General features: G+C 49.5%; 1 pseudogene; it reads right to left on the bottom strand.

The window, feature by feature from the left end:
• Positions 1–2,698: 2,698 nt before the first annotated feature.
• On the bottom strand, positions 2,699–14,374 carry LOC129519378 (zinc finger CCCH domain-containing protein 14-like; annotated as a pseudogene).
• Between the last annotated feature and the right edge of the window lie 1,349 nt (positions 14,375–15,723).

The following is a 15,723-nucleotide window of genomic DNA, read 5'->3' as shown; positions in this document are numbered from 1 at the left end:
CACATTGGGGTTTTCCAGGGGGTCAGGGGAAGCATCTTGCTCCAGGGGGACAGGAGGCAGATGAAGGCAACCTTGAAAGATCGTACAACAGGGCTGCGAGGCACCTGCAAGAAGTCACAGGGAGTAGAGGCCCCTGCAAGAGGTCACAGGGAGCTAGAGGCACCTGCAAGAGGTCAGGGGGAGCCAGAGGCACCTGCAAGAAGTCACAGGGAGCTAGAGGCCCCTGCAAGAAGCCACAGGGAGTAGAGTCCCCTGCAAGAGGTCAGGGGGAGCCAGAGGCACCTGCAATAAGTCACAGGGAGCTAGAGGCCCCTGCAAGAGGTCAGAGGGAGTAGAGGCACCTGCAAGAAGTCACAGGGAGCTAGAGGCACCTGCAAGAAGTCACAGGGAGTAGAGGCCCCTGCAAGAGGTCACAGGGAGTAGAGGCACCTGCAAGAGGTCAGGGGGAGCTAGAGCTCACCGTGGCTACAGAGGAGTGAAAGCAGAGGAGGCTGGAGTCCCGAGCGGGGCCTTGAACGCCCTGCCAAGGAGCCAGGCCTCGGGCCTCCACCAGATGGAGAAGAGTAATGCAGCGCTGGGGAGGCCGGTGTAACTGAGCCTCCAGCACGCATTGGTAGAGGCCGGGAGGGGAACACTCGGAAGGCCAGTGGGGTCGCCCAAGCAGGAGGTGCTGAGGCTGCGGGGTCGCGAGTGTGGAGGAGAAACAGGCGCATGGGGATGCAGCTTGGACAAGACCCGGCCTTGGGGCGCCAGCTGGATGTGGATGGCCCCCACGAGCCACCAGGGATGCAGCAGGAGGGAAGCCTGCCCTGGGACGGAGGGAAGGGGGACCTGGGCCCCCTGGGCCTGCCGGGGGAGCCCCCACACGGAGGTGTCCCTTGGAACATCCACACACCTGGTGCCCACAGGCAGTTGGGGAAGCACAGATTGGGTGGATTCTGTGCTGCAGGGGAAGAGGCAGGGGTCGTGTCCGTGGGACCCAAGAGCATCACTCAGGGGCCGTGGGCGGCCAGGCCACTGAGCAGGGCTTTGAATACAGGGGTAAAGGAGGGCTGAACGTTTGCTCCTCCTAAATTCCCCTGCTGAAATCCAAATCTCGCATGGGATGGTTTTCTGGGTGCTTGGGAGGCGGTGAGGGCACGGGGCTGGAGGGAAGCGCCCTGGGGTAGGAGAGCCCCCAGGGGACCATGCCGTCTGGGACCCGGGAGGAGGCCTCCACCAGGCCCTGACTGCACCACAGCCCTGCTCTGGGGCTCCCCCGCCTCCGCGATGGGAAATGCCGAGGCCCGTTGCTCAAACCCCCCCAGTCTGTGGACACTGGCGACGATGCACCTGCCAGACGGGCCTCGGGCTCAGCTCTGGCTTTAGCATCCCACCATTGCTCTGCCCGTTACAGACCCCAGCGGTTCAGCACCACCTGCGGCCCAGGGCATGGTCCTGGGGGCCGGAGATTGAGTCCCACGTCGGGCTCCCTGCATGGAGCCTGCTTCTCCCTCTGCCTGTGTCTCTGCCTCTCTCTCTCTCTCTCTCTCTCTCTCTCTCTCTCTGTGTCTCTCATGAGAAAATAAATAAAATATTTTAAAAAAAGAATAATGCCTATAATGGATTTAAAAATATCAAGTATATAAACAAAAGGGATGAGTTTCTAATATTAAAAGAGAGAGAGAGAGAGACAGAGAGAGAGCTGGGGCGCCCTGAGGGGAGACCAGGGCCAGGAGCAGAGGAGCCAGGCGTGCGGAGGTGAGCGGGGCCCCGGAGCGCGGAGGCCACCAGGAACTTTCTAAAGAGCCGGATAGGAAAGCAGGAAAGAGCCTCTCGGGGATGCGGCATTAAGGGGGGGACTTGCATCCTACCCTGAGCCCACATATGAGGGAGAGGCGGGGTGACAGGGAAGAGCGGGGGCGGGGGAAGAGGGGTGACGATGGGAGGCACGGAGAGGGGGGCTGCTGGCCCTGTGCTGGTTCGGGCCCCCCTTCTCTGCGAGGCGGGGCTGCAGGACTTGCCGTCTGGTTTCCTGCGTGCACGTGCCCCTGCTCTCCTTCTCTCCACTGGGAGCCCCCCACCCCGTCCCTCTGCGCCCATCACCTTGAACCAGAAGCCGCCTCTCCCGAGGCTCCCTCAGGTGCCCCTCGCTCTAGGGCCCCCCAAGCCTCGGGCTGCCGGCGATGTTTCCTTTTACAGCGGCCTTGGCGTTGCATCTGGGTTTGGCCTTTTCTCGGGGCTCACCCCGTGTTGCCATTGTTGGGAGTCGGGACGTCCCCACTAGTGGGAGTCACCCTGTCAAGGGCAGGATCGTACCTGAGCCACTTTGGAGCCTCCCCCTCTGTTCATCAGCCTGAACGGTGGGGCGCACACCGGGAACCCCACGGCCCTGCCCAGGAGACCAAGTGCGCCCTAAGCCAGTGGGAGGAAGACGCAGATCCCAGGGTCTCACGCACCCGTGGCAGTGAAGAGGTCCAGCAAAGGATCCTGGAGGGGAAGAGAGGAAAAAGTAAAACAAGACAAAATCAGAAAGGGAGACAAACCCGAAGAGACTCTTGGTCACAGGAAACAAACTCAGGGTCACTGGAGTGGGGAGGGCTTGGGGGGATGGGGTACCCGGGTGATGGGCATGAAGGAGGGCACATGATGAGCCCTGGGGGTTATACAAGGCTGAGGACTTGCTGACTGTGCCCTCTGAAACCTCTTTTTATTTTTTTTATTTTATTTTATTTTTTCTCTGAAACCTTTGAGGTCGAATCCATTTCAAGGCATGTCGTGGTGGCACAGTAGTGGTGGGATGCTAACGTGTGCGGCCAGGTCTTGTGCACTGAGTGTTCAACCTGCAGTGTTTCGGACGATAGAAGGGACATTCCATTGTCTTACAAGCAGGGAAATAACGGCACAGTTGACCACTAGAAGGTGGTGCTGGTGGTGCAACTGGTTTTGGAGGCAGTACTGGAATTCTCCTACTCCTGTGAGTGAAGGGACGGTCTGGTTTAGGACATTTTGCGTCGTATTTACAATTTGGATGAGCAAATAAACATTTTGCAGCAAATTTACAATTGGCGAAGGCTTTGCAGGGTGAAACAGGCTGATGGTAAACACACTCATCCCCATTTTTACAGGCAAGCCAGTACTTGCAACGCTCCAGAAGTTTCTCTGGCTTCTGGACCACACTCACTTCACTCATTTCAGCTTGACAGATCTGTAGGGTTTCTGCCATTACTGGGTCAATCTGCAGTCGGGAAATAACTGCCTCTGCTGAGTTCCTTGGCTTTTTTTCTATATTATCTCCCTTTGCTTCCTCTTCTTTAATGGGGGCTCTGTCAAGGGCAGGATTGTACCGGAGTCACTTTCGAGCCTCCCCCCTCCTCCAACAGGAACATAGGGTGAACCACGAGAAAAGACCATATAATACACTATATGTTAATTCATTGAATCTAAATTTTAAAAATGAGCAAACAAATAAATGAGCGATGGAACTCATAACCTGGGAATACATTTACGGGGCGCCCAGGTGGCTCAGTGGTTGAGTGTCTGCCTTGGGCTCAGGTCATGATCCCGGGATCCTGGGATCGAGTCCCGCATTGGGGTCCCCATGGGGAGCCTGCTTCTCCCTCTGCCTGTGCCTGTGTCTCTGCCTCTCTTTCTCTCTCTCTGTGTGTGTCTCTCATTAATAAATAATTTTTTTAAAAAAAGAAAATGATTTGCACCTTAACTTGAACTCCTAAATAAAATGCATTGGAAAAATAAATGCACCCTGATCAAAGGCACATATAAAAATATTTTAGTGATCTTTGCCACCCAAGGCAAGTCATGTAACCTCTCGGTTTAGTGATTGCAGTTCCTCAATCACTAAAGGGAGAATAATAATTATAAAGCCTACTTTTAGTGCTGTTTCAATCATTGCATAAGTTGGTGCATATACAGTGCTTAGCACAACATTTTGCAAACAGTAACTGCTTAATAAACAATAGATATTACTATTATTAACCAACTAGACAATCTCTGAGACCTGTTGTGACTCAGTTCTGTGATTTTTTTCTTCCCCAGTGCAGATGATTAAAAGTAAACCATAGCTACAAAACATGCTCAATGCATGATAGCCGTGAAGCTAGGGTTAATCCTATACTTTATTTTTTTTTTAAATTTTATTTGTTTCTTCGTGAGAGACACACACAGAGAGAGAGAGAGAGGCAGAGACACAGGCAGAGGGAGAAGCAGGGTCCCTGCGGGGAGCCTGACGTGGGACTCGATCCGGGGTCTCCCGGATCACACCCCGGGCTGAAGGCAGGCACTAAACCTCTGAGCCACCAGGGCTGCCCTAATCCTATACTTTAAAATAGAAAAAAAAAAAAAAGTCAGAACTTGAAGCAAACTGAGAAAACGACCCTTCCAGATCTCTTTCTGTAAACATTTCTAATGTAATTAGGGGCTATTATAGCTCATTCATTTGTTCACTGCACAAGCAGTTTGGGAGCTCTTAGAATGTGCAGACCGCTCTGGGAGGAGCCGCAAGGGAATCCAAGGGGAATAAAACTCGAGCTTTGCTCTGAGGTGTTCAGAGGTGGGGGGAATAAATAACTGTACACCACAAACAGCCTTCTGTATGGATAGGAGCCGGTCCTGGAGGAGGGCTCTAGGACAGGGGCAGAGAGAAAGGGCCAGAGAGGACGAGGCCGTAACAAAGATACTGCACCAGGCACATCAATCTAGAAGCAAAAACCTTAGGAGCTTGCCTTTGACCATGCTGGATTAAGAAAAAATATGCTGTTCCTCTGAGTTTCCTGCTCTCCTTCACTCAAATTCTTCACAAAGGTGGGGAAAGGGGCAGCCTTGCCCACAGGAAGCGCCATCGGGGCCCGAGGATGCCAATTTCAAGGGACCTTCCATTATTAGGGCCGGTTGGATTTAGGGAGCCCTCAGAGGTTTGGTGATGTCTGTAGGGCAGGTTGATGCTGGATTTTTTTTTTAAGATTTTATTTATTCATTCCTGAGAGACACAGAGAGAGGCAGAGACACAGGCAGAGGGAGAAGCAGGCTCCATGCAGGGAAGCTCGGGACTCGATCCCAGGACCCCAGGATCATGCCCTGAGCCAAAGGCAGACGCTCAACCATTGAGCCACCCAGATGCGCCTGTTTTGTTTTTGGGTTTTCTTTCTTTCTTTCTTTCTTTCTTTCTTTCTTTCTTTCTTCTTTTCTTTCTTTCTTTCTTTCTTTCTTTCTTCTTCTTCTTTCTCTTTCTTTCTTTCTTTCTCTTTCTTTCTTTCTTTCTTTCTTTCTTTCTTTCTTTCTTTCTTTTCTTTCTTCTTTCTTCTTTCTTCTTTCCCAAGTCCTCAAAAGAGCCAACAGAACCAAAATCTGAAGGAGAGGTGCTTTTGGGCTTTCTGTGGAAGCTAGGTCTTCATTAATTCAGAGACTTAACTGGCTTCCTAGCATTTCCATGAGCAGGGAAGCAACCTCATCACGCAAGGAAAAGACACTCCTTAGAATGCCAAGCAGCATTTTTAAAACACAATTTTCCAAACCATTTGCAATTTGAAATATAGATTTGAGCTCTAGGTTTTTTGAGAGGGGAAAGTAAGCCAACCGTGGGACTCTAATTAATGGTGCAGACCAGCAGCCCTGGAAGCCATGAAAGAACTTCAGCCTATTAGCTCACTGGGGGGCTCTCCCCTTCTGCCTGTCATGGGGTTCTAGGAGTGAGGCAGAGGGAGCTTCGGGGAAATGCTTGGTGGGGGCAACGGCAGTGCAGGACCCACCCTCGAGGCCACTCGTGTGGCCTACCCATTGCCTACCTGGGAGTATTTCCCTGGTGAACCTGAAGGTCATGCTTTGAAAGTCTTGGTGCAAGAGGAGTGTTCCACACTCACCAAGAAACAAACAAAAACCAAAAAACACACACAAAAAATCCCCTTGGCTTTAAAATGTCTAAACTCACCATGCACTGGTGACAATTTTGAATTATTTACGTCAACATGAGCTTTTGGTGTTCTTACTAGAAGCTTTAGAGCATAATGAAGATCATTTGCAGATACTCTGAGTTTTTAAATTCACATGAAATCTATTAGAGGCACAAATTTTAACTAACTCTGAAACCTAGTTTTCTTTAGTCCATAAAGCTCAGTGTAGACACCTTATTATTCTATTTAGAAATTGAGAAAAATTTAACCATCGGTTTCAAGGGGATTTAAACCCTGTCAACTAAACATTACAGAAACGAAATTCTCCTAAACAGTCTCATTTGCAAACTCAATTAAATTCCATCAGAAATTCAAGCTCTCCTATATATTTAATATATTGGATCATTTTTAGCACTTCAAATGCTTCTAACAAGCAAAATGTTCCCCAAGTACTTACATTAACTCTAGCAAAACATAACCATAGTGAATCTCAAGTTCTCTTACGCATTCCAGAATGGTTTCTAGAGGTCTCTTTACACGTTTCAACTGACAGAAATTACGCTCTTTGAATTGGGATTCCAATCCTCTAATGAGCCAAATCCTCCTTTGCAAATACTTGAAATACCAAACAACGCACATCATACTCAAGATTATAAAACTCTCTTCAAAAAAAAAAAACCACACACACACACACACAAACAACTCTCTTCCTGAACTTACACAAAAATGATAACTGCAGATTTGATCAAGTTCACCATGGCTCTAGTCTCTAGTTAACTCTGTATCTTAACACCATTAGTAATTCCACCAAGGGGGCACCTGGGTGGCTCAGTCAGTTGGGCATCTGACTCTTGGTTTCAGCTCAGGTCCTGATCTCTAGGTCATGAGATCGAGCCCCACTTCAGACTCCGAACTCAGTGGGGAGTCTGCTTGAGATTCTCTCTCTCCCTCTGCCCCTCCCCCTGCTCTCATTCTCTCTCTTAAAAAAAAAAAAAACATCAAGAGAACAGTTATACCATCCCAAGCGAAGGTCACCCCATTAGGAGAATGAGCATTCATATTGGCAGGAGGTTCCTGGCCAAGGTATGAGATTTTTTTATCTCCCCCTGACGATGGCCAGAGCACACTCTCGTTATGGTCACCATAGCAAAAGCAACTCCAGTCCATGCCCGTTAGAGGGTGTTGGTCTCTCCCAATTTTAAGATATATCACTACCTGGGGTGTCTGGGTGGCCCAGTTGGTTAAGTGTCCAGCTCTTGATTTCAGCTTAGGTCAGGACCTCAGGGTCAGGAGATCAAGCCAATTGGACTCCATGCTGGGCGTGGAGCCTACTTCAGAGTCTCTTCCTCCCTATCTCTGTCCCTCTACCCCCACTGCTCGCACTCTCTCTAAAAATATTAAATAAACCAATAAATTAAATAAAAATAAATTAAAAATTTAAAAAGATATATCATTACCTGGTGCATCTGCAGTCCAGAACCTGCCCATTTGCTTACTACTTTATTAACTAGAATATTCATGCCTAGTTCTATTCTGAATGTTTTTCTTATTCTTCCGGTCTGACGAGGCCATGACTCTTATAAATATCCAAAGGACATTTTTGTCAAATTTTGTATATCTGCCTTTGTCTGGCTCTGCCTATAACTCAATCGCAGTGATGGTCCAAACTGCTTCTGTCCAAATGACCCACCTCATCTCACAAGATGTGGGAAGGCTGACACGCTCTTTCCCTCTCTCATTAGGCCCACCTCAAACAGAAGCTAGTCGCTCGCTCCCCAAGGGATCCACCCAAGATCACACACTGCAGATCAGACGAGGTGAAAAGTGGCTCTTTTTCACAGCACTGCCTCTCAGACTTGAGCGTGCGGGTAATGAGGACCTAGGATCTGGTTCATGTGCAGACTGTGATGCAGCAGGTCTGGCCTGAGGCCCAAGACTCCTCGTTTCCAAACCTCTGGCCATGCTGGTGCTGTTGGTCTTCTGACCACACCTTACATACGGAGCTTGATAGTTGATGGTGTTTGAGCTGAAGGGTCAATCTGGCCCCCAATTTCTATAAAGTATGCGTAGAAACATCTAGTTTCCCCTCACTAAGTCCTTCTGTCTCTTTTGTCAGTCGTCCTCAACTGATTCTCTGTTTCTCTCTCTCTCTCACACCTGCACACACATACACACGCACACCATGCTTTTTCTATGCCCCTTTTCAAACCTGCCAGTGAGAATCTAATACTTGAGTCACTTTAAAAGTATCACTCTGTGGAGTTGGAAAAAAGGCTCTAGGGAGAAAGGGCACACATTTCAGTTATGTACTAATAATAATAGTTACCTTTTACTGGGTGCTAATTACACGCTAGTCACAATAGCCATTGGTCTCATCTGATGCAATCCCAGGAAAAAGGTTATCATTACTTACATTTTATTTTTTTATTTTATTTTTTATTTTTTTCACTACTTACATTTTAAAGGTTGAGGACACTGAGGCTCAGAAGTTATTGTAAGTTGCCTTAGGCCAGCGAGCTGGTACACAGCAGGGTGGGTAGCAGTTCAGACGCTCACTGAGGCTCATCCCACCAGGTGGCCTTGCGACTAACTTTGCCCACATGTAGCAGAAGTGCCTTGCAAGCTTTGGTCTCCGGAGGCTGGAAGCTTCGGCTCTCGCCTTTCTAGAACACCGCTGCCTGTGAAGAAAAGCAGCCTCCCCTCCTTGAGGATGAGAGACCGCATGGAGAGTGAGGCCCAGTTATTCCAGTTGTTCCAGCAAACTAGACACGTCTGGCACCAGCCACGCCTGGCCCATCTGCCGGCTGACCAGAGAGAGACACAGGAACGAGCCCAGCTACCACCTTGTGGGACGCAGAGATGAGCCACCTAGCTGAGCCCAGCCTAGATGAGGAAATAAACAGTTGTTGTTTTAAGCCACAAAAACACATGGAGGTTTGTTATATAAAAGTAGATGAGTGTGGTGCCCAGGTGGCTCAGTCGGTTAGGCATCTGCCTTTAGCTCAGGTTGTGATGCTGGGGTCCTGGGATCGAGCCCCACCTCAGGCTCCCTGCTCAGCGGGGGGGTCTGCTTTTACCTCTCCCTCTGCTGCTCCCCCTGCTTGTGCTTTCACTCTCTCTCTCTCTCTCTGTCAAATAAATAGATAAAATCTTAAAAAAAAAAAAAAAAAAACCTAGCTAAGTGAGCCAAGATTTGAATTCCAAGGATGTGGGAGCCTAAACCTCTTCTGAGTGAGCCCAAAGCTAGCACCCACCAAATCAAACTCGATGCTCCGTAACTGGTCCTCTCTGGGTCCCACCTCAGGCCTGGTCCGGCCCACAAGTCGCTGCAGATTTCCCTGTCAACCCCACCCCGTCCCCTCGGACTGACTGCCTTCCAATGTCCCCTCAACACCACCCCTTCCACTCTTCTCTGAGCTCTCTTCCTAATCTTTATGTAGGGTTAACTTCTGGTCCTCCTTTGATGTTCTAGGCCAGTGTCTCTTCCAGTTGGGTCGGCTTAAGAATCCTCTGAGCGCTAGGCACAAGGACCCCTGCAGGTGACCCTGTGACAGCGGTGTAACAGCGGGACAGACCAAACCTCACAGCTGCATGCGTGGCGACCACAACACGACCTGTGGAGCTGTGGGTTCACTGTGTCATATCCCAGGAGTGAACATGATGTTGTATGTTGACTATACTCATTAAAAAAAAAAAATCTGATACTCTGTTAAAATGCAGATTCTGGCCTGGTGCTCTGCGGGAGGACCTGAGATCCTGCATTTTGAAGAAGCTCCCAGGTGATGCCTTCACGGTGGCCTGCGGGTCACCACTGGGGCAGCTAGGCTCTAGGCTACTCTGTGAGGCAACAGTGGCCCAGCTCCACCATCTGCACGAGTAACGAGCAGAGCTGATGGGGGGCAGGCCCGGGCTGGGTTCTTCCGGCCAAACAGACAGCCTCCGCTGGGCACTTGCCAACCCCCCTCGGCCCCGGCTCAGAGGAACCTGAGGTCATGTGCTGCGCGCTGACCTCATCGTGCTTGACCCAGGGCATAATGCAAGAGAGAACAGATAAAAGACACAGGTCCTGCGCTCATGGCATTCAGACCACAGCGAGCATTTACTGAGTACCTACTGCGAACACGATGGGATGGAATCTGGTCAGGGGAGCCCAGGGCATCCTCTCCTGGGGGCCTGGACCCCCTAAGCAAATATCGTTTTATAATGACACTTCTTTCTCTGGCTACCAGACAGGCCTCTGAGCTAGCTGAAGCCTGTGGCCTTTACCCAGGACGCTGTCGGATGCGATTCCATTGTAAGACAGCAGAGTGACTTTAGGAGTAAGTGTGACGCTGGAAATGTCACAGTGCAGTTAGTGTCCAGCTATCTGTGTGCAGAGGAATGATGAGTCTTTAAGAATGTGTGTGTGGGCGGCGGAGGGTGTGTGTGCCTGGGGGGCTCAGTGGGTTCAGCGTCTGCCTTTGGTTCAGGTCATGATCCTGGGGTGTTGGGATCAAGTCCCTCCCTGGGCTCCCTGCTCAGTGTGGAGCGAGCTTCTCACTCTTCCTGCCCACCTGTCCCCAGCTCCTGCTGTTGCTCAGGCACACGTACTTGGGTGCACGCTCTCTCTTTCTCTCTCAAATGAATAAATTTAAAAATCTTTAAAAATAATGTGTGCATGCGCAGACCAACTCCTTTCTTAACAGGAATCAAGAATGTCCACAGGTGACCCCATAACATGGCCAGGTCGTTATCTTTTTTGATCTGAATCCCTGAGGACTTTGCTTCAGAAGTACAGGCCCCCAAAGGGGGATGCCCTAGGCCTCCCTGGACAGATACCGCAACAGCATGTCTGGCACAGGTCCTTGGAAAGTATTTGGTATACTATTGAATGAATGCCTTGAAATTTGGATCTTTTTATCTTTTATCTCTTTTCCTCTTTTATCAGCTGAGTCCTCCTAGGACAAGAGCCATGTGTCTGACCAGATGAAGGAGCTCATTTCTTTCTTTTTTTTTTTAAGAGTTTATTTATTTATTCACAAGAGATGCACACAGAGAGAGAGGCAGAGACACAGGCAGAGGGAGAAGCAGGCTCCATGTAGGGAGCCCGATGTGGACTCGATCCCGGGACTCCAGGATCATGCCCTGGGCCAAAGGCAGGCTCTAAACCACTCAGCCACCCAGGAGTCCCCATGGAGCTCATTTCACTAGGGACCGATCAGCTACAAGAACATCCCCACCTCCCATCCCCAGTACACACGCCCCTGCCTGGCATGGTGAGGAAATGTAATTCTTAACTTTTCTCTCCAGCCAGGGATCCACCTCCCTTCTTTTCTTCTAGAAGAGTAGAATGAGATTAAAGCTTGGTTTGTTGTTTTGGGTTTTGTTGTTGTTGTTGTTCCTTTTTAAGATTTATGAATTTATTTGAGAAATAGAGAGAGAGCATGGAGGGGGGCAGGTAAGAGCAGAGGGAGAGAGAGAGAGTGTGTGTTAAGCAGACTCCATGCTAGGCCCAGAGCCAGACGTGGGGGACTCGATCTCATGACCCTCAGATCAAGACCCTGAAATCATGAACTAGGCTGAAACTGAGAGTCAGACCCTTAACCCACTGAGCCACCCAGGCGCCCCAAAGCTTACCTTGTTTTATCCATTCCTGGGTTTGCAGGTCGAAGGCCTACCTCTGGAACTATGAGCTCAACCTTCAGTCAGCCCACAGGTTAGGCTGAGGAAGCAGACGCAGTCCCTCCCTCTCCATGGCCTAGTGAGAGACTAACTGGTCCAGCCAAGCTCTAGGGCATGAAAGTGGTTGCACGCTACAGTGAGGAACAACCGCTGTTCACACGGGAGCACTCAAAGAGGGATACCCACCCTCGTCTCGGGAACCGGGCTGATGGTGGCCGCAGGAAAGATGTCCCTAGGAAGTTGTCACCTAAGCTGAGTCTTAAAGACTGAGTAGTAAGCTGAACCAAAAAAAAAAAAAAGGAAGGAGGGGGGAATCCCTGGGTAGCTCTGTGATTTGGCACCTGCCTTTGGCCTGGGGAGTGATCCTGGAGACCTGGGATTGAGTCTCGCATCAGGCTCCCTACATGGAGCCTGCTTCTCCCTCTGCCTGTGTCTCTGCCTCTCTCTCCCTCTCTGTGTGACTATCATAAATAAATAAATATCAAAAAAAATTTAAAAAAAAATAAGCTTGAGCTGAATTACACAATGCAGCATTTCATACGTACTTTTATTAAAACCTTGTATGAGTTTTATGTGACCTTCTAACTTATCTGACTGGTGAGACTGCGTCAAATTTGGCAGATGCTCGACTTACATTTTTCTTTTTCTTTTTTCTTTTTATTTTTTGACTTACATTTTTCTAAGCCTTGTATATAGAAAGGCAAGTTTCTCACTTCTTCTGATCTGAAGAGTTTAAGCATGACTATAATAACCAACAACCGATACATATTTTATTTATTACCACGAAACTTAGGCCCAGCCTCCTTATCTAATTGTCTTACGGAGGCTTTATTGGTAAGACAATTGTTTTTTAATGTCTGGCAAAGGGTGTCAAAAAATCACTAATGCCGAGCTAGAGAGGAGCTTAGAAGTTTCTTGGACTCCAAGTCCTCTTTCTACACTGAAAGAACTAATGTCTAGAGAAATGAGGGATTTCCCGTAAATTCACAACTCTTAGTAAAATATCACTATAGGGTCACCTGTTCTCATTTGAAATCTCAAAAGCTCTTGAAAACAAAAATTATTTTTTAGGTTTAGTACCAAAACGTTTTTTTAAGATTTATTTTATTCATTTACTCGGGTGGTGTTGGGGGGCGTTGCGGGCAGAGGGAGAGGGAGAGAATCACAAGCAGACTCTTTGCTGAGTGCAGAGCCCGATGCAGGGCTCCATCTCACGACCCTGAGGTCATGACCTGAGCTGAAATCAAGAGTGGGATGCTTAACGGACTGAGCCCCCGGGTGCCCCTTAGTGCCAAAACTCATTAAGTAGCAAAACCTGGCCCAAGCTAACGTGAGCCTACATAGCCCACTTAATGTGAATATTCATACAATTCTCTGAAGAAATACCAACGTGTTTGATTGCGGAGAGCTATCCAATACCTCAACAGAGATGCCAATGCACAGCATTTTTATAATCTGGAGAGTTCCGGGTTATAAACCATACCAGGGGGAATCCCTGGGTGGCGCAGCGGTCTGGCGCCTGCCTTTGGCCCAGGGCGCGATCCTGGAGACCCGGGATCGAGTCCCACGTCGGGCTCCCGGTGCATGGAGCCTGCTTCTCCCTCTGCCTGTGTCTCTGCCTCTCTCTCTCTCTCTCTCTCTCTCTCTCTGACTATCATAAATAAATAAAAATTAAAATAAAATAAAATAAAATAAAATAAAAATAAACCATACCTGGTGTTGAAGGTTTTGGGTAAGGTATTAGAAGCTCTTAGCAACAGCCATTGAGCATTTGCTTTGCACCAGGTATGGGCCCAAGATGTTAGATGCCTTTTCATAATTTTAATTCCACAGATTCCATGCTGACCCCGCCTCCTGTCTTTCCAGCTCACTCTTTCCAGTGCACCCCTTCCTCCAATCCATTGATCTTTTCGCCCATTTTTTTTAACTTGAGGCCCTAGCTTCTGTCCTTGCCCAGCTCAACTCCTTGTATTTTCACGTTGTAATTACTCACTTCAGAACCCATGAAATCCCTTGCCCCTCTTGCTTTGTCACACTCGCTTAGCAAACCCACATGCCTGGCAAAACCCAAGCCTCAACACAGACTCGAATGGTTGAATGTGTCTGACAAAAAACTCAACTGTGCGGACAGGCCTCATTTTGAGCTCATGATCCTTAGCCCCGTACGTGGGCCCTTCCTGTTGCCTCCCATTCACAGTGTCTCCCAAAGGCCACTTGCTCTCCTGTTCTCCTCGACATTCCATACTTTTCTCTCCCCCATCTCCTCTCGGCTGATTACTGTGCTCCCTTCTTCTCTGAGACATTCGAGAGAACCAGAAGCAAATGTCTACAGACTCCCACCACCAGACCCACCCACTGCCAGCGTCTGCACCCACACCTCTGCCCTTCACCTGTTGCCACAGAATCCCTGTGCACTCACCCAGAGCCGATCCCTCTCGCTACCCAAGCACATCCTTCGAGCATTGTTCTCTCCTCTCTCCTGCATCAGCAGTGTTCACTCATCACGATCATCACACAACTGGATCGTCTGCACACAAACCCATTATCCCTCAAGCACCCAGGCCCCCCCCCGCCCAAACCACCAATGGTGAGCCTTTAAAATATCGGTCAGACAGGCTCCCCATTGCACTCCCCATTGCACTGTGGGTTCTGACGGCAGCCCGAAGGCCTACACAGTCTGATCTGCAGTTGCTTCTCGCCCTCCAAGCCAGCCACACTAGCCTCCTTCACACTAGCTTCTCTCACACATGCCGGGCATACTCCTGGCCTCTGGCCTTTGTACTGGCTGTGCCCGTTGCCTGGAACATTTTGCCTTCTGATATCCGCATGGTTTGCCCTCTTGCAAACCTCAAAACTTTGCTCAAGCATCACCTTCTCAATGAGGCCTAGCCGGTCTGCCTCTGTCTACACTACATGGAGTTGCAATGAGCTCCCACCTCCCGGGTCCCTGCACCACTGTTTTCCCAGCCCACAGAACTTCTAACAAAGCATGTACCGATTTTATTCTGCTTATGGTTTCTTCGTTTGCCCCCCACCCCTCTACCCTTACATTGCTCCATTCCCTGATGTGGGCCGTGCCTGGCACACAGTAGGTGTTCGGTGCATGTTGAATGAATGCAATCCTTCACAGTAACCTTATGAGCGAGCTTTTCTTTTTTAACCTCATTTTATAGATGAAGAAACAGGCTGAGGGAGGTCCCCAAAATGTGCCCATGGTCATGCCACAAGAAAGGGAGACGGTGAGAAACCCAAGTCTTTCTGACTCGGTAGTCTGCTGGCTAACTGGCCCTGCCGCGTGGCCTTCCTACGCTGTGCTGCCTCAGGGTTTGGAATAAACGCGTTGAGTCACATCTACCATAAATAAACCAGCATCCAGGGCCACCATCTTATGTCTCCTTGGGGCACTTGACAGTTGGTAGTTTTCAATCTAAGATCAAACGCTACTCAATTTACTTCCTTACTCCAGAAGACAAAAGGCCGGGAGGCCAACCGAAGGGATGGGTTTTCCTTCGTTTATGTCTACATCCACTCGATCTGTGTTTATGGAACACCACCCTGCTGAGGCTGTAGTGAGGACTGGTGCTGTGGATGCAACCAGTGGACCAAATTTCTCCTTCAAGCCACCAGGAAGGGAAAAACAAAACCAAAAACCAAAATACTCCACCATCATTTTTGGAACTAAATCCGCAGGTGGCAGATGATCTTCACTCCAACTCCCTCAGCAGGAGTGGCACCCCCTCACCCAGGAAGCATCTGGGGCCAGGCCCTGTCCTCCGGCTTCCCTTCCAAGCAGAGTGACAGAGGCGAGCCTGTGGGGCCAGGCCCAGTGCGGAGAGCTTGCTCCTTCTCAGTGGCCCGGTGCTGGAATTTGGAAGGAATTTGTGCAGTGCTCACCATGCAGCTCAGTTTGGCTTCAGGGACCATTTTAATTAAATTAATTATCTCTAGAAGAAACACTTGGAGCTATTTAAGCCTAAACAATAGGGACTTGTTCTCACTTCTAATAGGATGGCCTTGTGGTGAGCCGAGGACAAAGCCACAAGCAGATATTTAAAGAAGGCCCCCACCCCCGTGCCCTCTCCTCCTCCTCCTTTGCTCTCCCTGCACACGCAGTGAAGAGGCTTTCAGGGAGGAGGGGTGCAGGCACCAGCAAGAGGGAAGCACCCAGAATCCACAG

The sequence above is a fragment of the Nyctereutes procyonoides genome, unplaced genomic scaffold (assembly GCF_905146905.1).
Source record: "Nyctereutes procyonoides isolate TBG_1078 unplaced genomic scaffold, NYPRO_anot_genome, whole genome shotgun sequence".
Classification (NCBI taxonomy): domain Eukaryota; kingdom Metazoa; phylum Chordata; class Mammalia; order Carnivora; family Canidae; genus Nyctereutes; species Nyctereutes procyonoides.
Note: the sequence above shows the minus strand (reverse complement) of the source record. Positions and strands in the feature narration are given on the sequence as shown.